Here is a 17,002-nt window from a genome sequence, read left to right as displayed (position 1 = left end):
TTTCTTAGATTTTTTTTTCCAGAGTACTCCATTCGAAACTGAAGTTTTAGGAGAAAGCCGAATTATGCTGTTGTTGCTCAATGAGCCAAATCTTTATTCTAAGATCACACAAATCAGTCCTGGAATTCAAGCATGTCAGAGATCCTGAACTGTTAAACCCATTGCCCCTGTCAAGCAGGTTTTTCTTGTATGGGTACCAGTCTCTCAAGTGATTCCTTTCTTGCTGGACTTTTATGATGCGTGGGCCACATTTGTGTTTGTGGGGGAAGTCAAAGGTAAACAAAGAGGTGTGGAGCAGTTGAAGTGTTGATGGTGGCCTCTGTAGCATAAAAACCATCTGGGCACTGGGCTAAGAGCAGCCAGAAAACACCCACGGAAAAGAAGGCTGATGCTATGGCACACCATCATCAGACCCACTCAGATGCCACAACAAAACTTACCGGGGGCCGGCGCTGTGGCACAGTGGCCTGGGAAAGCAGTGGAAGATGGACCAAGTCCTTGGGTCCCTGCACCTGCATGGGAGAGCCGCAAAAAGCTCCTGGCTCCTGGCTTTGAATCAGCACAGCTCTTGACATTTCAGCCAACTGGGGAGTGAACCAGCAGATGGAAGACCTTTCTCTCTCTCTTTCTCTCTCCCCTTCTCTCTCTGTGTAACTCTTTCAAATAAATAAATTAATTAAATCTTAAAAAAAAAAAAACCTACCAGGAAGAATATTCTTTTTTTAAGCCATTTTTTTTTTTTAAAGATCCATTTTATTTTTATTTGAAAGACAGAGTTACAGAGAGAGGTAGAGACAGAGAGAGAGTGGTCTTCTATCTGCTGGTTCATTCCCCAGATGGCTGCAATGGCTGGAGTAGCACACATCTGAAGCCAGGAGACAGGAGCTTCCTCCAAGTCTCCCACATGGGTGCAGAGGTCCACGGACTTGGGCCATCTTCCACTGCTTTCTGAGGCCACAGCAGAGAGCCAGATTGGAAGAGGAGCAGCCGGGACTAGAACCGGTGCCCATATGGAATGCTGACGCTTCAGGCCAGGGTTTTAACCCGCTGCACCATAGCACCGGCCCTGGAAGAAGAATATTCTTAAAGAAATTTGAAATCCAGATGCAAGATATGGTTGGAGATGAAAAGACTTGGTTTCTTCTTAGAAGTCTGCAAATAACCTAATACATGCACGGCTTAGCAAGGCTTGATTTTTTTCTGACTTAAAAAAAATTTTTTTTTTGACAGGCAGATGGACAGTGAGAGAGAGAGAGACAGAGAGAAAGCAGAGAGAAAGGTCTTCCTTTGCTGTTGGTTCACCCTCCAATGGCCGCCGCAGCCAGTGTGCTGCAGCCGGTGCACCACGCTGATCCGATGGCGGGAGCCAGGTGCTTCTCCTGGTCTCCCATAGGGTGCAGGGCCCAAGCACTTGGGCCATCCTCCACTGTACTCCCTGGCCACAGCAGAGAGCTGGCCTGGAAGAGGGGCAACCGGGACAGAATCTGGCGCCCCGACCGGGACTAGAACCCGGTGTGCCGGCGCCGCAAGTCTGAGGATTAGCCTAGTGAGCCGCAGTGCTGGCCTGGCATCCACACTTTTAAAAATACATACGAATATACACACACATACTTGTAATTTATGAGTGTATATAAATGTGTACATATACATGTACATAAAACACATACACACAGACATATATATGCTTCCACATATGAGAGGAAACATGGGATTAGTGGTTATGCATATGGCTCATTTCACTTAGCATAATGATTCCATCCACTCTGTTGCAAGTGAATGAATTTCCTTCTTTTTATGGCTAGGTAATAGTCCAGCGTGTATGTGCTACATTTTCTTTATTCATCCACCAGTGGATATCTAGGTTGACCGTGGGATGACGATCTTTGCTACTGTGAATAGTGCTGCAATAAATATGGACGTGCAGTTACCTCTTTCATATGCTGATGTCATTTGTCTTTGGCATATTCTCAGAAGTGTGATTTCTGGGTCATATCATAGATCCATTTTTAATTTTTGATGTAATCTCCATATGTTTTCCATAATGGCTGTACTGAGTGCATCCCCACTTGAGCAAGTGGTTACAAGTTAGACGTAAAATATGTTAGCGATGTTATCAGTAGCTCTGGTGACGTTCTGGAACCTCAGGAGGAAGCCAGCGTACACTGTTTAAAAGGTTCACTTTGTTCCAGACAAGAAATAAAAAGGCACCTGGGGTAGCCTGGGCTTTCAACCTGAAGGTTTCGTGTTCAAGGAAGTCCTGGAGAAGTCTTGAAGCCTGATTTTATTGCTAGATGATTTGAAGGAAAGAAAGAAATATCCTTTAATTGCCAGACTGTGAGTTATTTGGGATCTATTGCTTCAGCACAGTCTCAGGAAACAAGTAAACTTCTGTGTACCGGCGCCCCATCCTTAGGATATAGACCTCTGTTTGGCATCCATAAGAATCTATCCTGAAACCATAAGCAGCACTTGTCCCTTTTCTTTGCAAGTGTGAAAGAAGGAAGGTATGTATGGACACACCCATGAAAAAGAACAGCCCATGATCTCTTAACCACCCCCCACCCAGGCTTTAGACAAAAGTACTTAAATGTTAAAGCACAAGAAGATGCTCTGATGTCTTCTGGTATTGTTGGTTCCTATTTTATGGTTAAATAAATGTTGACCTTTGTATATTGTGCATGTACTCACATATCTGTCATGTATGTGACATATACGGCATTGCCTGTGGTATCCTATGTGGAAATATAACATATTTAAATCACATTTAATTTCCATTTTGATCTTAATTTCCATCTTGATCTAATCCGGCTTTAGTTTGGATGCTGTTCTGGCCTTTGAGCTTAGTTGTGAAGGGCAGCCCCTTCAATCAGATTTCTGGGGAAAATGCTGATGCAGTCACCTTTCAGTGTGAGATCTCTTGAGCAATTTACTTGATCTTTCTGAGCCTCAGAGATTCTATAAAATTGAGGCAGCAATAATACCCACCACTGAGGAGTACCATGAAAATTAAGTGAGATAGTTTACACAGAGCCCTTAACACCTATTAAGTGCTCTTCAAAAGGGAGGTATTATGAAATGTTATTTAAATTGCCCATTACTCTGGACTATCCAGACCACATGTCCGTTCTACCAGAAAATAACAATCCTGGGGCCAATTTGGTGACACAGCAGGTTGAGTTGCCCCTGCAAAACCAGAATTCTATACTGGAGCTCTGGTTCCAGATCTGGTTGCTCCACTTCTGATCTAACTGCCTGCTAACCTGCTAACGCACCTAGGAAAGCAGTGGAAGAGGATGTAAGTACTCAGGCCTTGCCACCCACATGGGAGACCTGGAGAGAATTTCTGGCTTTTCCTTTCAGCCTGGCCCAGCCCTGCATTCTTCAACTACTTGGGGAATGAACCAGCAGGTGGAAGATTCTCTCCCTCCCTCCCTCCCTCCCTCTCTCTCTCTCCTTTCTTTGTCACTCTGCCTTTCAAGTAAATTAAATAAATATTTTAAAAATCATCTTTATAACTATGGAAGTTATTAAAAATGACAACAGATACACATATTGCTTACTATGTTCCAGAAACTGTTTTAAGGACCCTATTTACACATTAACTCATTTAGTCTTCAGAGCAGCACTGTGAGATAGGAGCCCTACTGCTAGTATTTCTAGACAGCAATGAGAACAGGAAGCCCAGCCCACAGTGCCAGTCTTGTTTTCTTCCACCCTCAATGCTGATATATTGTTTATTCATCTTAACTGCTGCGGTAGCATATCCCACCTCATAAATACACCAATATTTATTTGCTTGTATTCCTGTTGTGTCCGAATTTTGCTGTTCCAAATAGTTCTGCTGACAATTCACTTTTTCATGTCTGTTTGTGTAGCTGGACACCCTGGCAGATGCCTTGTTGGGTCATAATATGAGAAATCTTACCTGGTCACATCTGTATAATACACCCACAGAGAGACACATACACACACCACACAACACATGCATAAGGTTTTCCACTGCTTGAACTATTCACCAAATATTGCTCCAAATATAAGGAAAAGAATGTGTAAATGCTATTTTCTTGTGTTGAGCAGTGCATACTCTGTATACATGTTAAAATACTGCATGGTATCCCATAAACATATATGAATACTACATGCTAACAAAAAATTGGAAAACTACTACACAGAGGGGAGACTGAGACTGTCACTCTGTCCTTGTTGTCTCTAGATTTTTGCTTTAGTACTGTTGATTAAGTGGTGTTCTCGATAGTATTCAAGGTCTGTATGGCTTTTTGTTTCTTCAACTTTTGCATATTGAACAAAGAAAGAAGGAAATAATTTTTTTCTTAAAATAAATTACTATTTGAAATTTATTTTTCATCAGGGTATAGTGTAAAAATCAAATGCCAATATTCCCATTCGGGCTGTAAGTTTGTTATGTTTTTTATCAGCAGCCAGATTCACTGAACTGATTAAATCATTCTTGGTTTTGCTACAGCAGGAAAATGATGTCAAAACACACCTGCCTGGCCCCTGTTCTGCTGAAATCTCTCATTTGCTCTGAATATAAGGGTCAACCTTGCAGCAACTCAGCTCCATTTGACTCCTTCTTGGGACAAGTCAGCTCGCTGAACTCTCCTTGCCTTTGCTAGACTCCGGGGAGATCTTGCCGTGGATGGCTTTTGCTCATTGGAAAGCATCTCTCGGTCTGAATATTAGCTGTCATTTGAGCTACTCTGTGGATTGGATTTCAACTTGTTCCCCCCCTCCCCCAGAGGTCTTTTTTACATCTTTTAAAAAATAGTTTCCTGTGACTTAGATACTCTGCGTCTAAGGATAGATTTTATGTCTCCAGAAATCTCCAAAGTGGTTACAAAGAAATTTGCAAAAACTTCATCTTGCATCAGAATCTTTAAGAGTGCAAAGTTTTAATGCTTAATTTTGTGACACAAATGCAATTTAAAAAATAAGCCATATTTATCTCAGCATATGGTGTGTGATGCCTCAGTCTTCTCCAATTAGTCACTAACTGCCTACAAAAGACCATGATTCAAAATGCCTTTGCCTGAGTATCATCCTTATTTGACTGGGTTTTCTTTCTTTTTTTTAAATGTTACCTGAATCCTCTTATTTTCCCTTCATTAAAATGTGTAGATTAAAATGCAGGACAGGAGTACTCTTTATTGTTGATTGGGGGTATCATCCAGTCACTGCTCATTTCAAAAACTAAATTACCAAAAGTGAGGCCAAATAAGAGGAAGTTGGACCTAAGTGACACAAAGGGTAAGGAAACCGTTGACCTTGATCAACAGACACTGGGACATGGACTGCTTGACACACCAGTGAGAGAGTCAGCAATGATTCTACTCAGTGCAAATGGACTAGGTCTGAAGAGCAGACATCTGTCCCCCTGTGGAGTCCAACTCAAAACTACTATTCTTTCACAAAAATGTGCTGACTCCTTCTCTCCCACCCTCTCATCTTCACCTGAAAATGATTTCTTCTGCAGATAGCCACAGCACAAAGACAATAATTAGAATAACAGTAACTGTCAAATTACTCTCTGTAGATTAGCTAGCAGATAGAAAACACCCATTACATGAATGTAGAAATAAATAAATAATCAGTGATAGATAACATTGAAATACTTCCTCCCCATGATAATCTTTTCCATCTTAATCTCCTTGCTATTAAAGAGAGACTTCCTCTTCCTCCCCGCATGCTGCTCTCTTCCATGATATTCTAGAATTATCATCTCTTTTCAGTTAGTGTGTAGCGTTACAAAAAGCTGTAGGACTTTGAATGTACTTAGGCTGAAAAAATAATCATCTCCCTGTCCCAGTTGAAATGACCGAACCCTACTCGTGGTACCTCTTGGAATAGAGACATCTGTACATGGGCCAAACCAGGATCTGACAGTTCTCTCTCTCCAACACAGCTCTGCTTATCTCATGGTGTTTTCATCAAGCTGTCAGCAAGAGTGGAAGATGAAGGTACAGAAGAGCCACCTTCCCTGGAAGAAGAAAACTCAGGGATAAGTTTGGTGTTAGCTTGGGTCTCCTGTAGTATTGCTAAGCACTGATATCTTTAGTAAAATAGTTTAAGGTCATGCTTCTTGGGGCAATAAAATACAGAGAAATATCCTGAAGTTGAAAAAGGGATCAAAGTAATAAGATTCTGGAGATCAACAACATTAGACAGATCAAGATGTCAATAAGAGAAAATGAGGCTGAGGTTCTTTAATTACGTCTGATAAATTTTTTAAATCTCTATTTACATAAGAAAAGGAAGTTTTAAAAATTTCATTGTAAAAGTAATTAGGTTGATATAAAGGATGGTATTGGATTTAGTCCCTCATCAACTAGTTGCTACTTCTAAAAGCATACTCAAAATATACAAAACTCAGCAATGCAAAATACAGAATTTTTATAGTCTATACAATATTGCTCAGAAAAAATACAAATTAATAACAAAATACAACATAAAAGTCAAACAAGTTTTACATTTTTAGAGAATAAGCACAATATATTAAATGCTTTTTGTGTCAATAATTCTGACCTAGAAATATGAAGCACTACAAAATACAAAAATAGGAATTATATGCATAAATATATATACCTAGGTTCTCATTATAGCTTTTATTGGAAATAAATTCATAGTGTTAGATAATTTTATTGGTAAACAAAAACAATGAAAATTAAGTAAGTACTCAAAGTAAAAAGTTAGCTGAGGACACAAGGAAACTGAACATAGAAGTCAACAAATATAGAACAAAATCAAGGAATCTGTAAAGAGAAAATGGTGAAAATTAAATAATATCCAGACCTACTTAAGAAAACAAATGAAAATATAGCCAGTTGTTAACTGGACTAATCAAGAATAAAAAGGAAAGAAAGCTACCATCTTACAAGAAGATCTAAACACTTAAAGAGTAAAAAGAAATTTCTGTACATCAATCCATATTAAGAAAAAAGAAAATTTTTAAGAAACAATAGCACCTTTGTGAAAATAATGGTCATGAACTCGAAAATAGTTGAGAACCTCAACAGAACTATGACTACAGAATCCCAGTCTTGTTTGTTCAGCTACCCACTTGAACTGCCAAAGACATCTCAGACTCAACTTGGTCAAACTAGATGGCTGATCGTTCTTCTGTAAACCTAGTCAACCCACAGCTCCCTCCATCTCAGAAAATGGCAATCTCTCTTCCCATTTACTCAGGCCAAAAGCCTAGAAGTCTTCCTTAACAATTTTTTCTCATATTTAGCAAATCCTGTCATTCTCTTTGCTTTGTATCCAGAATTCAACTTCTACCCCAATATCCTGAAACTAAAGTCTTTGGGGTCTCTCACCTACAGGCAACCTCCGCCTACTACAATGACCTACTTGCTTATCTTAGTGCTTTGCGTTGATTATTTTAAATCTTAAACCAGCCATTGCTTCTAACCTTTCTCTGTGACCTGTCTCACTCACAGTGACTATAAAAGCCCTAGCTGTCACTTACCAGGCTTGTGCTGTCTGGCATGTTGACCTCTCTGACCATGCGCCCCTCTCTCACACCACCACATGTCCATGCTTTGCACTTGCTTCCCCTTTCCTTGTGGGACTAGATGCTGGTAAAACCTTTTGCAGATTCTTTGGAAATGGGCATATAACAAAAGCTTTTAAAAATTGGCATAACCCTTTGTTCCAGCAATGCTTGATTTTGAATTCACAACCACAGTGTGTACATGTGATGTTTGTAAGGATGGCATTATGGTACGCTAATAGTATGATAATATTTAAAAAATAGAAAATAAGTACAACTTGAAACATGTGGTAAAAGTGATGTGAATACTTAAATACAAGATCATAAATGCATTGAATGGAGCAATTAAAATTGATAGTATAAATGCTTACTTTTTAATATGGGATATTGTGTTATAATTTATATGACTGTTAAGAAATAATATGTGCATTCATACCTAAATTTTGAGTGCACAGTATTGTTTTCTGCTCTAACAAAATACCTTCAACTCTAGGTTGAAATGTAACAAACACCCATATGTGTGTTATTTTTGAATTATTTTTGCTCCAGCTGAGAGATAGAGAGGGACAGGGAAGAACAGGCATGGAGACAGCTGCCATCTGCTGGTTCACTCCCCAAATACCTGCCACAGCTGGGACTGAGCTGGGGCTGAAGACACAAGCCGGGATCACAATCCAGGTCTCCCATATTGGCAACAGGAGCCCAATCACTTGAGTCATCACAGCTGCCTTCAAGGGTCTGCATTGATGGGAGGCAGGAGTCAGGAGCCGGAGTTGGGAATTGAACCCAGCTGTCCAATATGGGACACCAGAATTCCAAGCCTCGGGCTAAAGCTTGCTGCTAGATGTTATTGTAGCATACACAACTGTTATAGTGTTTGGTTCCTTTAATAGATGAGGACACTGAGGAAGACAGTCCAACACATGATACTAACTTTTCCCTGGATATACGAGGTTTCTGATTCAGCATCCTTCACATGTAAGTTATACATGCATCTTGATTTTACAAAGGAACTGCAAATACTTGCAAAGGAGAGCGTGCACTTCAGGAGAGCAACATGTATTCATTTTCAAAACATTTGATAACAAAAGTCTTTCCCGTTCTGTCTGTATGCTTCACAATGTGTATGTGTACTGCACAGTAGTTATTTTCAGATTCGCAATCCTAATTGCCTGCTACTGTGCTTCTCGGGCAATCAGCAGCTCTGGAATCCCTGGGGGTTTGGTGCAAGGTTGAGGAATTTTGGCTCCTCCTCCCAGCCCTGTTGCACAAAAATCCTTATTTGTGCAAGGTCCCAGGTGATCACCCGATGCACCCTGAGTTTAAGAAACTCTGATCTCAAAACTTTCCTAAAACAACAAATGAAGAAACACATTTCTTTTTCCCTTAGTTTTCCTCCTAAAGGAAAACGGACTGTGACACAGCATCCTGGGGAGCACCAGAATTTTTGCACTTTGCAGAAAATGGAGGTTGGCTGGCTTCTGGGGAGTCTTGCTCTAGGGAGACTCCTGCAGAACCTCTGAAGCCTGAAGTAAAACAAATTGCTTGTGTTTCCTCGCAGCACCAGAGAGACAAGATGGATATGTTCACTTCTCCATTTCTCACTTCTGTGATTCCCATCCAATCCCCCAACCACACCCCATTTTCTGGCCTTGATTTCAGCTCCTACGGCTTGTGTGGGCTTTGGGAGTGGTGAGTTGTGGCGGCTCAAGATAGCATTGTTGGTTCTGCACCCCAAGAATTGCTCAGTGACATCAGTGGCTCCAGGACAGCAGCTGGTAAACACCCAGCCATGCCTTGGTGGTGGATTGGGGGCGGGGTCACAGCATCTTCCTTCTGCCCTCACACCTGCCAGATGTGGAACAGCTTCTTATCTATGGCAAGGGCCAAGTTCTCAGAATGAAGGGATTCCTCCTCAGAAGGATCATCTGACAGATATGATGCGCCCATGTAGTGTAGAAGCCCCCCCCCCCCCACAGTGTCATTCATGTGTTCTGTGGATGCACAGCTATGTGCAGTAGGTATTACTGTGCCATTCGCTAAATGGGCTGTGTCTCCTAGAGGCCAGTCGCTGCTCTGAGTGCTTTAGCATATGTTAGCGTCAAGTATCCCAAGTCTTGGCCACAGGAAAGGAAAATTAAAGACAGGGAAGAGTGATTAGGCTTCTAATGGGCAGAGGAATATCAGGCCCTGCTGGTTTGGTCTAATCGGCTGCCTCTCCTCGGCCATGCCTGCTCTTTCCTCTTGTGTAGGAGCCCTCAGGACCTATCCTGAATCAAGCAGCTCCTCTGCATTCACAGATGGAGTCTTTAGTCTGTTGTTCTGCCGTGAACCAGGGTCTCATTACCCCGAAAAGGCTTAAGAGGGGAAGCTCTCTCTGTTTTTAAGAACGCAATCATTCTCCTCTGTCTTGCTTTTCAAACTCCATCCTGTCTCACTTCATCCATTGAAAAAGTCCATAAACTCCAGTTATTCTATCTTTCCATTCTTATCTTGCCCGCCAGACTTTCTGCATCCTGTTCTTGCTTCACCTTTTCAATTCAGTTGTTCCTTTTTGATTCTCCCATATACAAGGCCACAAACATGGCCTGGGACGCGTCCTTGCACCATCCACCAGGGGAAGGGGGTGTCACCAACTTGCACCCTCACATCTTGCAGGAAGTTCTTCCACAGCCCCACTTCTCACATCTGTTGCTCAACCACTGTCCCATGGGTGCTTCTACTGTCAGATCCCAGTCTGAAAGAGCAAGAGGTGTTGTCCTACTCCTTGGGTCTAATCTTTTCTCTTGGTTTTTCATGTCCAAGTGTAGAATCTGGCCTCTCCTTAGCCAACTCGCTTGTCTCTCTACTTGGAACTCAAATCCCAGTTTGTGTCTTGGGTCCTGCCATTGGCAAAGGAGCTTCCCCACTGCTCAGGTCTCCTCCTATGTCTACTCTTCCTTAAGCTGTACCCTCCCCTGAGATATCTCAGTCCCTTTGCTTGGCTATGACTTAACCCATGGCACCCATTTTGGATGCTGCATTTCCCTTGGAGACATCCATTATTTTCTCTGAGTCCCTCACCCCTGCCTCTCCACGTTCTTGCCTGAGGGACAGCCTAATTCTGGGTTTCACAGCGCCCTAGCTGTAGTTGTCCAATCTTGATTGACTGGCCTCCTTGGTGGAACAGAAGCTAAGGAGAGAGACAAGTTAACAAGAAAATATTTCAACAACAAACTACGAACCTCATATTTCCTTTCTGTTTGGCTCTGTGACATGGTGAACTGGAATTTACGATGAAGACTGAGTTACACCAAGATGCCACTGCCCGTCCTGCTCTCACAATCTTTGACAGAAAATGGACAGAAGCCTGGGAAGTGACCAATGTCTAGTGGTTTTTTCTTCACTTCTTTCTCCATATTGTCTCACTGTTTTCATGGCACAATGACCTCAGAGGAGGAGACGGGATGCATTTCTGCTACACTGAGTGCAAACAAGGCTAAGATTTATTGATTTAACACTCTACAAAAATAGCCTATTCATGCCCACCTTCTTATCCAGAAGACAATAGCATGCACTAGAAGTTTTTCCTTCTTCCTCTTCTCTTTCCACTCACTGTTTTCTTCTTATTCTCTTCCTTCTTGTCTCTCCTTTCAATAATGTACTAGATAGGAATAAAACTTGCAAGTTTAATTGACCAGGAATTTCAAACTCTCAAATATGTATTTCACAAACTCATGATCATCTTTTTATAAATATAAAATAAAATATAAAATTAAAGCATTCCATGATTTTTCCAAACATGTTATTTTTTAAGAAATCAGTAGAGAGCCCAACTTTTGAGAGTACAAGTTGACCGTAGGTCATTTTGCAGTTCCAGGCACGTGAGAATCACAGGTTCTTTTGTTGAGTGAATACTCTGTGTCATCAGTTCTGCTGTGCACCTGCTGTGACAGTGTCAGCAGCAGCAGTCTGCTCAGTACTACACAGCATTAACCAAATAGACCATCGCTTTTCTTCTTCAAAGGCTGCTTGCTTCACAATTATGTTTCTCAAAGTCAGAAGGCAATCATAAATGATTTCTCTCTGTGTTCCAGTCAGAAGTATTCGAGGCTACTTCAAAACATTGGTGGGACAAAATGGATCACAGATTCAGCCTCGCAATTGAGAAGCCCACATCCCACAATAGAGTGCCTAGTTTCAGGTCCCAGGACATTCACACAAGGGTGTGGATACTTGATTTTAGATTGCAAAACAGTTTTGCACCAAAATAAGCATGCTATAATATAATTTTTCACATACTTTTTTTTTTAATTTGAGAAGAAAGGAGAGAGAGAGAAAGCAGAACTCCTGGTTCAGTCCCCAAACTGCCTGTAATGGCTGGGGCTGGACTAGGGCCAGAGCTACAAAGAATTCAATCCTGGTCTCCCATGTGGGTGGCAGGACCCAATTACTTGGACCATCATTGCTGTCTCCCAAGGTATGCACTGGCAGGAAGTTGGAGTCCAGAGCCAGGGTCAGGTATTAAACCCAGGTACTGCATTGTGGGATTTGGGTACCTTAACTGGCATTATAAATTCTAGATACAGAGCCATGCTTCCATTAATTTTTTTTGAGATCACTTGTGTATGTGGATCTCAACTTTTATAAAAAAGATTTATTTATTTTACTTGAAAGGAATAATTACAGAGAGCGAGGGAGAGATAGAGAAAGATATCTCAATCTGCAGGTTCACTGCACAAATGCCCACGGGAACCAGGGCTGGGACAGGCTGAAGCCAGGAGCCTGGACTTCATCTCGGTCTCCCACGTGGGTAGTAGGCTTAACCCAATGCACCATGGATTTGAAATTTTTGCACCAAACTAACTATATCTCATAATCCTATTTTCCATGAACTTTTTTGAATTATTCTCTCGCATCACGTAGCTGTAAATCTTAATGAAAATTTATATTCCTCGAAAACCTACTTCGGACTATATGATAATTTGCAATTAAAAGATACGCAAATACCACACTCACAGTCCAAGTTTTGCATAACTGCTTGAGTATAACCTTCTGTTATAGAGGAGTTGGCACCTCTCTGTAGAGAGAAAACATATACCCTAAATTTTACTAAATGAGATTAAAAACTGTCATTTTGGGTCAGCTTTCCAAGACTTTTCATTTTTATATGAACAAAGATACATACTTATTTGTAGGTTTTTGTTCTGTTTCAGATGCAAGGATTTGAGAACCCAAGATATATTTGTGGTTGTTTTCATTCAGTATGACATGGGTAAGTAACTTAACCCTTTTAAGACTCAATATCTTGGTTTTTATGATAGAGTTCCACAACTCTTTGCCATGTTTTGTGAGAACTTAATCTTGAGAGCTTGTAGAAAGCTATAGAATACAGATGCTCCATCAGTTTTCCCTGAAGAGGCTTAGTGAACATTTTAGAGACTTTCCTTGGACTTTGGAACTATATTAGCATTTAGTGTTACATGGAATCCTAGGTTGGATTAAATAACTTATCTTTTATATTTTTCTTTAAAAGTTAACAATATTACAGTTTGGGGCTGTCTTTACATTTTGCTCCCTCCCCAGTTTTTAAATGCACTCAATATTTTTGAACATGTCCCAGAGCACTAAATGCATTTCTAGTGTTATGTTGTAGCCAAAGCCTCACTTCCAATCTAGAATTTCTGATGTCTTCACTCTGAAATGCAGTTTCATAAAATACAAATTTCAGCACTTAGAAAGGAGCCAGGGGCCCACAGTTGATTTTGGAACACATGGCATTATAACATTCATTCTCCCGCCCTGCTAGACTGTGGGGAAAGAAGCTCTAGGAACAGGGACCCGGGGCCCTGGCTGAATACAGGCATTGTATTTTATGCCTATGAAAGAGAAGGTTATGCCTATAAGGTTACACATCAATACCAAGAAGGCTAATCTATTCCTGGTTATGAAGTTCAGGTGAAACATAAGAACCTCAGAGAGCCGTGGTGAGTGACCTACAGTTATGGTTAGAGGAAGAGAAGCCTGGTAGCATTCCCTGGAGTCCAGCTACTGATTATCAAATAACAACTACCAGTAGGTTCAGTTCAGTGAAATGAGCCAATAGGAAACTTCCAGCAATGTGTTCATGCCTAGCAAATTTAAACAGCATCACTCAAAGAGTTTAAGTCCAGCTCAGTGTGCATTCAGTTCCTCCTCTTCCTTGTGAAAAACTCCGTTTTTTAAAATCTACAAGAAATTCATAGGCTATTAACTGACTTACGCTTACTTTCCTGGAGCCAAGAAGCTTGGAAAGAAACCATTAAGCCAAACTTGCTCTGTCAGTTCTGCTAAAGTGTTTTCTGTACAAATCAACCACTTTGTGCCCAGACAATTTCCTCTCTGCAGCTTAAAGTTGCCCTAAGATAGGAAAGTTAGCAGTTTCCAGCCAGACAGATGTCCAGTCATGGTAATTGCCCCATGAAGATTAAACTCAGCAGAGCTGGTGGTACTCTGTAAGAGCGTGAGTAATCCTCACCGTCACTAAATGAAAAGATAAAGACTAGCTGGGAGCAGGACTAGCTCAGAATCCAATACTACCCTCCAAACCCTTGGCTCTTCCCATATCACCCCTATTTCATTAGTTGTATCAGCCTCTGCAGTATCCAACCACAAACCACAGTCACCCGATTTTCTCTACCACCCTCACCTGCTCATTTAATATGTCTCCGAGCTCTATCCAGTCCATACCTAGTGCACAGAGAGCTGTGGAATTGTAGACGCTTTGAAGGGTGGGAAATTCTTAAGGAGCTGATGAGTCAAAACCCCAACAGATGTTCATATAAAAAGAAAAATTGACATCATTTCTAGTGGTGAGAGAAACTTTCATGAATATCAATACTAAATTTTAAGCACTCTCCCATTTCAAATGTATGTTCAATTGTATTCAGGTTTATGTATCATAGCATAATTGTCATTGTTTGTCATCATTTCCATGTGCTCCTTGAATATCTAAATTTGATCAAAGTTATATCAACCCTTAAGAAATATCACTGCGTCTCAATCACTTTCGTAGAAAGTAGGATGGCTCCTTAACGTCAACCCTAGTCATAATCCTATTTTCCAGGCATAGAGTCTTATTTACACATGGTGGGCATTTGGCACAGCAGTTATATAGCGACTTGGAACACCCACAACCTATACTTGAGTACCTGGTTTGAGTCTTGGCTCCTCTGCTTCTGATCCAGCTTCCTGCCAATTCACACCCTTCGCACTCTTGTGGAAGACGCTAATTGAGTCCCAGGATTGGGGCTTCAGCCTGGCCAGCCCTGAAATTTACTGGCATTTGGGGAGTAATCCAGAGGATGGGAGGTCTTTCTTTTCTCTCTCTCTCTTTCTCTCCCTCCCCAAATAAACAAATAAATAAAAATCAAAAAAATAAGTTATTGATTTATTTATCACAGTAGTGTTGCTCCCCCATTCGCGGAGGGACGACACCAGACCCTGCGCTGTTCTTTTATCTGCTCGGCTCTTCCCGGGTTAGCTGCTGGTGCCTCACTCGCGGAGGAACGACGCCGTCCCGGGTTAGCTGCCGGCCCCTCCACCTCCGTGGAGGGGGCGGCACCCCCCGCCACTTTCCCCGCTTCCGCGGAGGAGCGGCACACCGCCAGCTGGCTCTCTGGGGTGGGGTGGGGGCTGCTCAGGTGCTCCTCAGGTGCTCCTGGTGCATGTTGTCTCTCTCCTCCTTTATAGTCCTCTTCCACCAATCCATGCTCTGCTACCTACACGCTGAGCACGCTGTTCTCCTCCAATCAGGAGCAGGATCAGCTCCTGCAGTTTATCAGTCAAGTTGGCGAGAGGCAGCTGCGTAGAAGTTTACTCCTCCCCAGCGCCATATTGTGGGAGAGCAGATGCATAGAATTAGTCTTAATTCCAGTAACTTAGTCTAGTCTCAGTTGCTCCCCACAAGTAGCAAACAACACACGCATTCAGATCTAAGTGGGCTGCATTCCGAACTCCAGGTGATGCTGTTCAGACACATTTTTCTTGTTCTCACTGCTGCTCGCCATGAGAATTCTGAGGATTGTGTTAGAGTGGAAGATATTTCAGAGAGAAGTAAGAGCACGAGAAAAGAGGTGAAAGCACCAGAGAAACCATCTCCCCCTGAAGTTCTTGTATTTAGGATTTAATAGAGGGAAAATGAAAATGCATACAGGAAAACCTAAATTTCTGCAACTGCTTTCTTATTTATCACCTCGGTTAAAATCAACCGTACCTTTAAATTGCACTATCCAAATGAATATCTTTCAGCCAAATGGAGCTACTCAAATTTAAATGAATTAAAATGATATAAAATAAAAGCTTCAGTGTCTTGGGAGTAGTCACATATCAGATGCTCAGCAGCCACATGTTGAGCCCTGGCTGCGATCTGCAATGATACACACACAGAAAATTGGCTTTCATCATCACAGGCCTTTCTACCAGGGAGCAGTGTTCTATAAAACTTACTATGGGCTATCTTTGTAAGTGCAGCTATGCCACGCTCATGCCTAAATCTTTTAGCAGGCAGAAATCATGGCTAAGATCAGAAGTTTCAGCATGTTTCTCATGACCTGAACTGCTTTCCTCAAGGGACTTCCAGCTTCGTGGATTTCTACGGTCCCACGTGCATTCTGTACTGGAGGGAGTGGTGTTCTTAGAGAGAGAGAGACACAGAGAAAGATCTTCCTTTTGCTGTTAGTTCACCCTCCAATGGCAGCCGTGGCCTGAGCACTATAGCCGGAGCATCGCGCTGATCGGAAGCCAGGAGCCAGGTGCTTCTCCTGGTCTCCCATGCGGGTGCAGGGCCCAAGCACTTGGGCCATCCTCCACTGCACTCCCTGGCCACAGCAGAGAGCTGGCCTGGAAGAGGGGCAACCGGGACAGAATCCGGCACCCCGACCAGGACTAGAACCCGGTGTGCAGCAGGCGGAGGATTAGCCTAGTGAGCTGCGGTGCCGGTGTTCTTTCAACTTGATGGATTGGCAGAGTTCTGGCTCTCAGTCTTCCTTCTGCCTGCAATTCCTGCCCGTTTGGCTAACTCCAAACGGTTTGTGGTTTTTCCCACCACAACAGGGCTCTCTCATTCAGTGTCTATAATTCCACGTGCTTGTCTTGTATCAGTTAACTTGCTGAATTTTCAGGTGCAGTTTTTCTGAACAGTAGTGGTATGCTTTTCACCTTGATCATGGGTGAAAAAGCATAATAACTTTTGCTGTGGAATAAGTACATTCATGTTAAATATAATATTCTCTTACCTCCAATCCTCTGTTCCCTGCATGAAGATTATATATGAATAACTCCTAAATGTGGTGATAAATTAACTTAGATCTCTCTACAAAATTACTCTATATTAAGTATCTCCACTATTCTCTAATTTATATGTATTTATTCTTTAATATGTCTTTATAAAAGTGAAAATATAGCATCTATTTTGGAGTTACCTAAATTATTTAGCTGTCCACACTTTTTAATTTATGAGCTTCAGTATAC

General features: G+C 41.8%; 1 long non-coding RNA gene across 1 annotated transcript; it reads right to left on the bottom strand.

The window, feature by feature from the left end:
- Positions 1–5,877: 5,877 nt before the first annotated feature.
- LOC149122066 (uncharacterized) lies at positions 5,878–15,187 on the bottom strand. The gene is made up of 3 exons (XR_016221356.1): positions 14,683–15,187; positions 11,042–11,156; positions 5,878–5,998 (listed from the first exon to the last, which is right to left on the bottom strand). It is a non-coding gene; the product is annotated as an uncharacterized LOC149122066 (long non-coding RNA).
- Positions 15,188–17,002: the final 1,815 nt, after the last annotated feature.

The sequence above is a fragment of the Oryctolagus cuniculus genome, chromosome 15 (genome assembly GCF_051225735.1).
Source record: "Oryctolagus cuniculus isolate XC-2025 breed Fujian yellow rabbit chromosome 15, ASM5122573v1, whole genome shotgun sequence".
Classification (NCBI taxonomy): Eukaryota; Metazoa; Chordata; class Mammalia; order Lagomorpha; family Leporidae; genus Oryctolagus; species Oryctolagus cuniculus.
This window is presented reverse-complemented; position numbering and strand designations above follow the sequence as displayed.